Raw genomic sequence first — 12,009 nt, 5'->3', positions numbered from 1 at the left:
ATACGAAAAAAGAAAGTTGAAACAATTCGAATATTGAAATCAAACATAATCATAAAACTCTTTATTTTGCTCCTAATCAAACCAGGTCTATAATAAAGTTCTTACATTTTGTACATAAAAATATATAAAAGACTGTTAGTAAAATTTCAGTGCAATATTTAAGCTTTGGAAACGAAGATAAATATGAACAAATTCTTATAGTTTTATCGAATATCTAAAATGAAATACTATTATATCCAGATGATTGAATAAAATCTCCATACAAATAAAATTACTTATATTTGCAAAAAAAAAACAGTGAATTATAAATTAAAATCCTAAAAATCTTGTCGTGGATGTTCCAAGAAAGATAGCCAGATCAGTTGATACAGATAAATTTCTTACAAGTGAATTCATGTAGAATTTCCCATTTAACATCATTTTTGTTTTGTTAAAAATAATTTTATATAGTAGTCAAGCATATCAGAAATTTTTTTTTTCGAAAAAAACAGCCGGTAAAGATTTCAGTGCTTCTTAACACCCCCCTTTTTTCTATTTAAAAATCTCTTTCGCACATATAAATTTGTAAATAAGCATTAAATAGTGTTTAGTAAGAATAGATAATAGACTAAAATTTGTGATGGTTTTACATAACTAATATCCTTAAAACAAAATTTTGTAATATTATAAGAAAGAATTAAGTGTGTGTATTCCTTCTAGAAGATTTCATTGATTACTACTACTGATATTAATGATAAATATTATATGTAAATTATACGAATTTAATTTAAAAAATATTATCTTCTAATTAAATAAAACATTATGTCACTCACTCTATAAAAATGCAAGCACTAATACTTGTAAAAAATCAATGTATATCATAGTTATTTATAAATAAAATAAACAAATGATGATATTTTTTTCTAAAATAAAAAAATTAAGGTACAGTAGAAATCTTATGAAAATATTGTAATCAATAAAGCAAAGAATAAACTTCTATAAATGAAATATTAGGATTGAATAAATGGAATTTTTTATATATATTAGATACTTTTTTTTATCTGTTTTACCCCCTCGTGTGATTTTAAATTTTTTTGTTGATATTTTGATATCTATGGATTTAAAATTTTTAGCAGGTGAAGGGCTTTTGTGGGAAGATATGATTCTATCTACCTCCACATTTATAAATTTTGCTACTACACTTACCCATATCGTATCATAGCGGAGCAGGCTTAAGTGAATTTTCAGCCTCGTTTTCGGCGTCATCCACAAAACCCCCCCTTATTTCTTCTTAGCTATCTTGTCTTTTTATGCTTTTACTTTCTATTCACAGACGGCTTCATTTTAGGTTTATTATTTTTAGTAACTTCATATGAATTTGAGGATGGATTGCGGTTGCAACTCAGGCAACTGATTCGAGCTCTGCTCAACTAAATTGGCCACCTATACATAAATAAATAAAATGTAAAATTTAATTTTACAATAGATAGAATGAGAAAATATTATTGAAATAAATTTAAAATAAATTTTTATATATATTTTTTTAAGTGATTTTTATTTATAAGTTAAGTTTTGTATTGTAATTTTAAACTTTTTCTCAAAGCTTAACTTGATAGATTTTCTTACAAATCTAAATTTTTATAATCTTGGCAAATCCTTTTCTCTTGCATGTTCTTTGATACCCTTCTCTTTAAAAACCTATTAGTTCAAGGGTTTAGTTCAGTCTTGTTTTTTTAATATAAGCTTTTTTTTGGTTTGTAAATTCTGCTTATAACATGTAAGTTATATGAAATTGTGCTGATATTTCATTGTATGACATTGGATTTATTATCTTTGTGTTTGATTTGTTTTTTAATGCCGTATCAGATCCACATAAATCGTATTTTTTTCATGTTTACGACGATGTTTATGTTATTTATACTAGTTACACTTATTTTTAATAAGGTGATGCATTTATCTACCTTATTCATCTAAATCAGAGCAATCACTAGGTAGTTATATGTCCGTCTAATTATGTATCTACTTTCATCATAGAAATTTTTTTTCATAATATCTTTTGCGCTTGCATAAAAACTATTATATTTTTAAAAAGGTATTTTTTCTCTCTAGATTGAAGTAAAGATATCCTATATTTTATTTACCCTCTTTGTGTAATCATGGCCAAGAATTTTTTTACATTTTGTTTCAAGGTGATCAAATTTTTAATGCGATTATTACGATAAACACATTAATTAGTTTATATTTTTAAATATTTTTATTGCGTGATGAAGTAGATTCTGACTACTTCTATGCTCTTTTTATCCCGTACTGTTAGATTTTCAAGAAGATTTAGTATTTCCGTTATGTAATCGTGAAAATGGAAAAATTTTTTGATGCTGCATAAATTCTGGTAAAATAATAAATAATCTTTTATTTTGTTTTTGAAACGATGATTAAATGTACACCTTCACAAGATTGTGTTTTGCAATTAAAAATTTGTTGATCAAGGGTAATGTGCCGTGTTTATCGATATTTTTTTATGTATGACACACTTATCAGCGATGTATCTTCGGCATATAAATTTGTTATTTTCTACTGCAGTAATAACTTTCGATTGTTTCCCTTTGTGTTTTTTGAATTGTGTTATATTTAAATTCTTTATATATATAATCTATCTTTGATATATAATTCTAGATATGAAGTGTTGGTCAATAATAGATTTATTACATCATCATCTAATCTTCAAAAATATACTGGTTCTAATTTCAGAAATTCATTATATAATTAAGAACTAGTGATGTTTTATATAAATATCTAGAATCAAACACGTTTTTACAGTGCATTGTATTTTTACATAAACTTCGTACCATATGTAATATTTTATTTAGGTTTTATTTTCAAGTAACGTGCAATAAAATACAAATTTTTATGTAATTTTAGGTTAGAACGTAAAAATAAAGCAGTTCTGTGCTTTTAATAATATTTTTGCTGATATTTCTGTGTTTATTTATAATACTATATTATAAAATAATGGGCAGCTTCTCTTTTCATTTTATGTATTTTCTGGTCGTCTTTTATCAAGATCTCACTGCCACCGATAAATAGAATGTGATTCATATTGAATTATATGCCTTTTATGAGGATAAAAACCTGTGGTGGATTGAGTTTTATCTTCGATTTATCAGATCCATTCACATCCGAAAAAAGCGGGAATTAATACCCTCCTTGATGAATTATTTATTTTATTTTTTTGTATTTGTATTTATTTTTATTTTTAGAAATGAATTTCGTTATTATGTAAGTGATATTATATATTTTATCTCCAATCTTGTGTGTTAAGCCTTCTTTAACTTTATAAAAGGTATTTTTGATTTATTGGGACAATTTTATTTTTAAAATATCATTTTATGTATCATTTTCGTTTTTTATTTATGTTAAAAGCAACGTTTTTCATGGTCTGTTTCTTGGCGTCTTGTACTCTTTGACCTTCGCACATTGATTTTCAATAAATAGACTTCCATATTCTGCGTCGCGTACTAGCATCATTTTCACCAATATTGATTTGGAGTTTATATATGTTTAAATACATGCTATTCATCGTGATTCAGATCCATTATATGCATCCTTTTTTTTATATTAAATATGTGATTACTATAAATAACCATTTATTATCCTTTTTTTATGTCAGGAATAACAATATATACATTTAATCTAATGTTGAGCGTAAGTTCGTCGTTTATGGCATAATTTTATTATGATTTCTGTCGAATTTAGCAGCTTTTTACATGTATCAAAAAAATTCAATATATCAAGAATTTGATTGCGGAAATTAAGCAATTTTTAGTATATTCCCCAGTGTGTTAAGACACTAATATTCTACAAAATTATATGTTTTGGAATTGTTTAGTTCGTAAGGTTTTGACTAAAATTTTTTTATACTTTTCTTGGTTGCTTTACTTACAGATTCTGATTTTTGTATGATAGAATCGAGTAATGTCTTCTGTTGACTATAAACTGGATATTTGTTTTGTAAATTCTTTTCTCTTAGCATATTGCTATAATTTATTTGTCTATATTCGTATATTTTGCTTATTTATTTTTATTGCTTAAAGAACGTCAATTTCTATCAATGATATTTTTTATCTCAACGCATAACTTCCTTGTGTATTTTTCTCGGTGCTTCTTCAAGTTTCTTATTTATTCCACGTACTTTTATGCTCTTTCGTATATAAGTCTGCTTTCTCAACATTCTCGCCTAACATAGAACTCCATTTTTTTTATTTAGTAGTGGATTTTCATACATTTATTGCATACTACTTTTGGTATCTTTACTATATTGCACATGTTTTATGTGAGGCTGGTGATATAAAGAAGTATCAATAATATATATCATAATTTATCAAATTGAAATATTGTATAGATCAAATAGAAAACATATTATTATACTAAAGATTTTATTTTTAGTTTAATTTTTATACTGTGTCTTCTGATTTTTTCTTAATTCAATATTAGCCTGATTATTTCCATTCTACGCATGATATAGATACTCACGACTAGACGAAAGATATAGCATCGTTTATGATAGTTATACACTTTTCAAAACCCATTATATCAAGTGCTTTCATGTATACCTGGTTTAAATATATTTCTCGATTTGGTAGATGTCTCCATGCTCTTTCATGTACCTTTTATGATCCTGGGTAATCACACCATTCATGTTAAGATAAATCGTTATCTAATAAAATTTAAATATTATAATATTATCATTAGCAGAATAAAAAACATTATGGTACATAAAAACAACAATAAGCAATAATAAGAATAATATAGATTTTTTTTGCTGATTTTGAATATTTATATTTCAAATAAATTATTAAAAGTTCATTTTTTACAAGCCTGGACATAATATTTTGTAGAAGAACAAATTAATAAAATCATGTATAGAAAAAACTTTCTAAAATTAAATATTCAAGTTTTATTCATTATATACTTGCGAATATTGTTAAGAAACTATATGATCTGTGAAATAAAGATTGCTTTAAAATTTAGAATTTGATCAAGAAACGTTGATAGAAAGCTCTGGATTCTAATAATAAATATCCTTGATACAATAAATAGGGGATAACTTAGGCATATATATCTGTATACTGTTTACTAGATCTATAGTATACTATTTTATTGAAACCGAAACCTTTAATCAATGCAAAAAATTTATTTGAATTTCATTTTACATAGAAGAAAGATTGCTTCGATGGTTTATATCAATAACATTATATCTTGTATAAGAGAAAGGTCAAGTAACAAGTTTTCGGAATAAAATTAGTCTAAAAAAATATAATTTATAAGAAAACTGTTAAATTCGTTTTTTTTTATTGATTTAACTATTTTTTTTATAAAATATTTAGTTAGTTTATTTATTTATAGTTGGTTATGATAATATAAGTGATTTGACCGTTTATCTGAACATGGGATGGTAACAAAATAGCATAAAAATATCTAAAGAATACGAAGTTTCATACCAAATCGAGACTAATATTCGAGCTATCGTATTGATGAAAATACTTGAAAAATAGGTTTTGAAAAGAGTATAGGTAAGGAAGAAGTTGATGGAGAAGAATATATAGCGACGAGTCTATATATGATGTAACTATGGGAAGTAAATCAATGTGGTATACTTTAAGCTAAAATCTAAAATTACAATATCAAAATTAATTTAAAAATAAAATAAATCTGATAATTTAACATACTGCATCAATTTTTAAAAAGTAAATCTGATAATCTAACATACTGCATCAATTTTTAAAAAGTAAACATGCTTTTGTAAATTAATTTATGTTTTACTTAATTATTTTTTGGCTGAATCTCCATTAAAACGAATAGGTCTAAACTTTTTTGCTTCTAAAATAAAAAAAGACTTCTATAAATTTTTATATAGATTTAAACTGTCCTTTAAATTTTGTAACCATATTACTTTATAAAATGTCCGGTTGTTCACTTTTATTTCAATTAGAAGTCTTAAATGGTAATTAATTCAATGTTAGAGTTACCGTCGTTTAGTATAATTGATCATATATCAACAAATTAAATTTTTCTGTGTTTATTTTATTACCTCTGTGCCTACATTATATATTTTTTCGATTGCTTTTTTAATTATATCTTAACCTTCTTTTTAAATCCATCATATTTTTTGACCCATTTATGTTGTCCAAAAATATAATTGATTCCGATGACTTAATTTCTGATATTGAAACTGCAGGTAAAACATATACTTTCCCACCACAAAATATTACATCAACGGCACATAAAGAATATACTTATTTTATAATTTATAGCTGTTTGATGAATCCAACACAAGAAATTATAAATCATCTTGTTTCACACACTCAAGATAATCTATCATTATTCATATCTATTTTAAAAAGGCTACTCAAAGGCAAAGCAATTTATATGCAGGATTTTTGCGTTCAAAATATTTTTAAAAGTCTAAGATATTTGCACAGCGCCTACAATATGTCAGATTCCGATTTCCTCGACACATTAATAATAAATTCATTACGACTCGTTAACATTCCGAACATTAAAGACGTTATTGATATTTTGGATTTCTTTTCTGATGGCTTTATCCAAGAAAATACCAAGTTTCCGAAAAGTAGTGACTTTTTTATCATTTTCTTTTTTATAAATGATATACGATTCCATAATTTTGCTCTTAGAAATGTGAATATGCAGGAAGATAAATTTGCTAAAGTTCTTGGAAGAGATTTTGTTTTTAAAAGATTTTACCATGTTTTTAAGTTAAGTAAAAATCAAGAAAACAAGGATAAAATTAAAATGGAAGAATCTAATTTCGAATGTTTTTTGAAGTATCCAACGCAGAAACAATTTTTAATTTCTAAACTATCAACAGAGTTGGAATTCAATTTAATATTTTATTTAGAAAATGTTAAATCCAATCACAAAATATATACAGGTTGGCTGATGTTAAATTATATTACTAATTTAGATGTGGCAAAAGATGTACTAAGATTTCTGGTTTCTGTTTTTTATACTTCAAATACAAATGAGCTTATTGAACTTATTATTAGAATCTTGGAGGCATATGAGTATAAGGAATATTTACTATTGGCTATTTTTTATGATAAAATCGTTAATATTGATGAAAATATCGAGGCATCAACTTTTATTGCTGTGTTTGTATCTTTTGTAGTAAAAAACGAAATCAAAAAGATACTGAAATTCATTTCTAATTTTATGAAAAACGAAATATATTCTCACAATTTTAGTACTTATTTACAAAAAAGTCGTATTGATTTGTCCCTTATTCAGGAAATTATTAGTATAAAAAATATAAAAATTGTTGATGATAAATGTGAACTGCACTATGTAATAGAAAGATTGGATTATGAAAAATATTATGAAATGGTACAATTGATGAAGTCAAATGCTACTCCAATAATTCCTTATGAATATTATGAAAAATATATACATTTAAGTCAGAAATGGGATGGGTACATGCAGGTATTTTTTTGGAAGATATTAGCATATCAAAAATTGATTTTTGATTTTGAAATTGAGGCTGATAATTTAATTACTATTGAAGCTAAGGAAGGGTATGAATTGTTTAGAAATGTCAAAAAAGAATGAAATCAAGAATCTTTACAGCTTTAATATAATGTTATTTGTAGATTAAAGTACATGATAAATATAATAATTTGCACATAAATTTCTTTTTAAATACTTCTAGATGTTTTTTTACTTATATTTAATTTTGATTTATAGATGTGGTCAGATGAAGATAGATCAGGGGAAGGTGTCAAAAGATGCATCAAAGAGTTGTGTAATATTCACAACACGGTGACTACGTCTAAATAGATAAAATCGATAAAAAGAAAATTAACCCATAAACAAATATCTAATAAGTGGATGTGGTCTTATGTATTTATTGATATGTAAAAAGAAATAAGAATATATTTTCTATTTTTTGTCTGTTATTATAAAAACTGTGACTATCGGGAAATTTTATTTTATATCCGAATATATCTCTTCATTATATGCAATTATTGTTTCTTCTTTATGTTGCCTAGAGATATATGGTAACAAAAACTGTGTCTGAAATCTAAGCTTTGTAGAACCTGTAGTTAAAATATAAAAAAATATAATAAATTCGTAAAAAAATTAAAATATATTATAATAATTTTTTGTAAAAATAGGAAAAATTGTTAGCAAGGGAATCTTCCAATCGCTAGAATAATTCTAAATTAAAGATCTACACATTTGTGATAAATCTGGATATTAGAGAATCTGTCGAAAATTTCAAAAAAGTCTCTAAAATATGAGCTTTTTATCCTTAACTACTATTTAAAATACTACTAATATAGTAAAAATTGTAATTATTATAATTTAAATGAACATACTATTTTAAGTTCTGGAACTCGAGATTTCTAGATTTATAAATAATTATGTGGTAATAAACAAAAGAATTAAGAAATTTTTACAGTCTCTTTTATTTAAAAAAAAGTCCTAAAATATCTATTCAGAGACAATGATACAGTTGGTTTGTATATAGATAAGTATATTTTATAATCTGATTCATGTAAACTTTATTCCTAAGATGATATCAATATGAGACTTGATTCTTATTTGCTCTTATTATATAAATATTTATATAAAAGATTGCTTTTTATTAACTTTCAGCTGTACAATAATCTGAAAGAGTAAGTTGGGCCCTTATGGCTTTATACAAATATATATTTCTAAAGGTGTATTATATATTATATAAAGAATAAAATCATTAAGCTGCCATCGTATAAATTTATTTCTTCATGGGTATAAAATCCCATGATGACAGCTATGCTAATTTCTTTCCTTGTAAAATGAATCGAGAATTATAATTTGCAATATATTCATTATTATGTTTTTATGCTTCTTTAGCAATGTATCATGTAGATTTCTTCCCTATGGGCGTTTAAATCTTTTATATATAAATGCGACTATATATTCAACTATTTTTTCTGCTACCTGAAAATTCAAAAATTTTATTCTGATTATAAAAGCAAGATACACGTTCTCAAAAAAATTACATTGCATGAATGTTTTAATGATGTTAGAAACATAATCCATAATTCAGAAAAACGGTGATTTTATAAAAAAAAATAGTTATATCTTGAAATTTAAGGCACAAAATGTATTTTTCATAAAATAATATATCTTAGCAAATTTTTGCATTAAGGTTCACAATAAAATTACCAATTAATAAAAATAATATGTAATTAAAATACATAAATTATCCATATTTTTATACTAAACAAAATCACATAAAATAACATTATTCAAATATTTCTTTGTGTTTTAATAAGAATAATTTACCATATCTATATATTAAAAGTTTGTAGAGTATATAAATTATATTCAATCCATATATTTTATTTAATTGTAAAAAAATCAAACTCCAGCCAATAGTTAATTTGTTTGTCATAATACAAAGCATAAATAAATATAAGCTTTAACCTTGAAAGTTATTCAAGGAAAGATATTACGAATAATTTCAACAATCAATATAAAATATGATGGCAAAAATAAGCATTGCATGTAGCCTTGAAAGTCTAGTGTATGAATAGATTCAAAATTATCTGAAATAATTTCAACATTCTTTTGCTAAGTAGATTAAAGCCCGATACAATAATGGATGAAGTTTACAAAGCGGCCCGAATAATGAAACAAATCTAGAATTTAATTAAATCAAATTTTATAAACTTTTTAATGTTCAGATAGTATTTCATTGAAGATTATTTTTATACGCTTTTTGAATGATAAAAAAAATAAAAATTGTCCCTTTATAATGAAATTGAAAAGCATATCATCTATCAAAAAAAGAAAAATCACTATAGAAACCTAAAAATCAAAGGTTCTAACAAAAAAAAAATTTGAGAAATTTAGGAGAATTTCAAGCACTTTCAATTAAAAAATAAATGTATATATGTAAGTAAAATATATGTCTTAAAAAAATTAGTTATATATTTAAAATTTCAGAGTCAGTTTTGTAAACGTCGTAGGATTGCCATAAAAACTGCTGTGAATAGACAGGACATTGAAGAAATATTTTTTAAGCATTATTCAAAAAAAAAGAAAAAATTACTGTATCTGGTCTGGCTGCAGAAGTTTAATAAACGAAAAGCGGAAGTATGACTCTGGATACCGAATAAAGGGGTTTTGTGTTTTAGATATGGAAATAACTTAAATACTTTTTTTAACGGGGTTTCTGTTATTAAAACATAATTTTGGCAATAAAAGAAAATAATTGAAATATATGTGGAACTATATAGTGTAATTTATCCTGATAGTTGGAATGTATGTCTAAGGTATTATATATCTACCCAATTTTACACAAAATTTTTTATCATACTTTAGGAAGCAAAGACCTAATTACATCTACTCATAGTAATAAAGTTGTGCGTATAAATAATGGTCTCAACCTTGCCATCTAATATAGAAACAGAACAAAATGGACATAATTAGAAGACTTGAATCTCTTTAAAAAATAATTTGAAAAGTTTACAATAAAGTTGCATATTGCTTTTTTTTACGCTAGAAAAATTATTTATATAAAAAAATTGCATATACTTTATAACGTTAGTGCCTGCAGGGGACAATATACTACAATAAAATATGTTTAAATATAATAAACATCAATCTTTTGCTTCAAAACTTTTCTTTTAGATATTCGATGCACGTAATTTTTAGATAAATAAATTATAAAGCTTTAAATAATAAAAATAGCATATATGTAAATATCCTTTTACTTCCTATTAGGACCGTATTATACAAGAGATCCTCGCAACTTTTGTACGATTCAAATTATCTCACAAGATTTATTTTTTGTTCTCTAATATATTTTAAACTTTGATATTTTATCCTATCAGCTTTGAACCCCCTACTTATATCACCTTTTCTCATAACTGTTACCCTATTCCATATATCATTTTCACTTTTCAATTCCTCCTTTAATTCAGTCGATGTTTGATTTAAAATATTAGTATCTTTTAGCATCTTCTTATGTTTTATATCCTTTAAAATCATCATTAAAGAATTTGCATGAAATTCATTCGAGCCAGTGGTAATTATGATAAGGGAAATATATAAATTATTTGTCTTTTTTGCGTATAAATTGGCATCTTGAGATTTAAAAGCTAAAAAAGAACTATTATTTTTTTTCGAGGCGCATTCTCTTTTATTTTTAAAATGTTAACAGATCTATAAAATGTAATTTAACAATCTTCGTCAAACGAATAGATCTAAGATTAGAGTAAATTAAGAAAAAAATTATATATGTATTTTCCAGTTTTAAATATTATATTTATAATTATTAAAGGGTAAATTTCAACAAAATCTATTTTTAAAGGATTTTAGGGGAAGAATCATACATTTTACAACATCTTCGAATTTTCATTTTCTCAGCTTAGAAATACAGACTAACAAGAAAAATTTTTTTATCAATCTTTAAGCTAGTAAAACTTAATAATATATTTTATAAATATTGCTTTTATCCATTGACTTAAAGAGGGGTAACAGTCAATCTTCAAACCCCAGTTTATTTTTCTGCTAAAATATTCAACGATTCTAGCATAATTACAACGATATCAATATAATTGAAATACTAAAACCATACATTTATAGCATAAAATGATGTTTTTATAAACTTATTGGATGAAAGCGATTATAATCTTAGTAGTATTTCTTAATAAGCATTTTAAAATATTTAAACTATCTCTAATCTTCTAATTTTTCTTGTAACTTTATATATTATAACTTTTATTGGTTGGATATATTTATTTTTGATTAATTAAATACTAAAATGATCAATAATTTCAGTAAATAATTGCTAAGCTTCTCGTTCCTATAAGAAAGGAATAAAAAAAATTATTTGTATTGTCAAAAATAGTACAATATATAATACTGGTAAGTTCTTATTTGAATAATGATCGTTTTTTTAATAAGGATCTAAAAATAAAATAAATATGAGGGAAAAAAATATATATGTGGAAATGTAATCGG

The sequence above is a fragment of the Rhyacophila brunnea genome, unplaced genomic scaffold, assembly GCF_057557595.1.
Source record: "Rhyacophila brunnea isolate RB1 unplaced genomic scaffold, BYU_Rbru_1.0 scaffold_92, whole genome shotgun sequence".
NCBI lineage: Eukaryota > Metazoa > Arthropoda > Insecta > Trichoptera > Rhyacophilidae > Rhyacophila > Rhyacophila brunnea.
Note: the sequence above shows the minus strand (reverse complement) of the source record.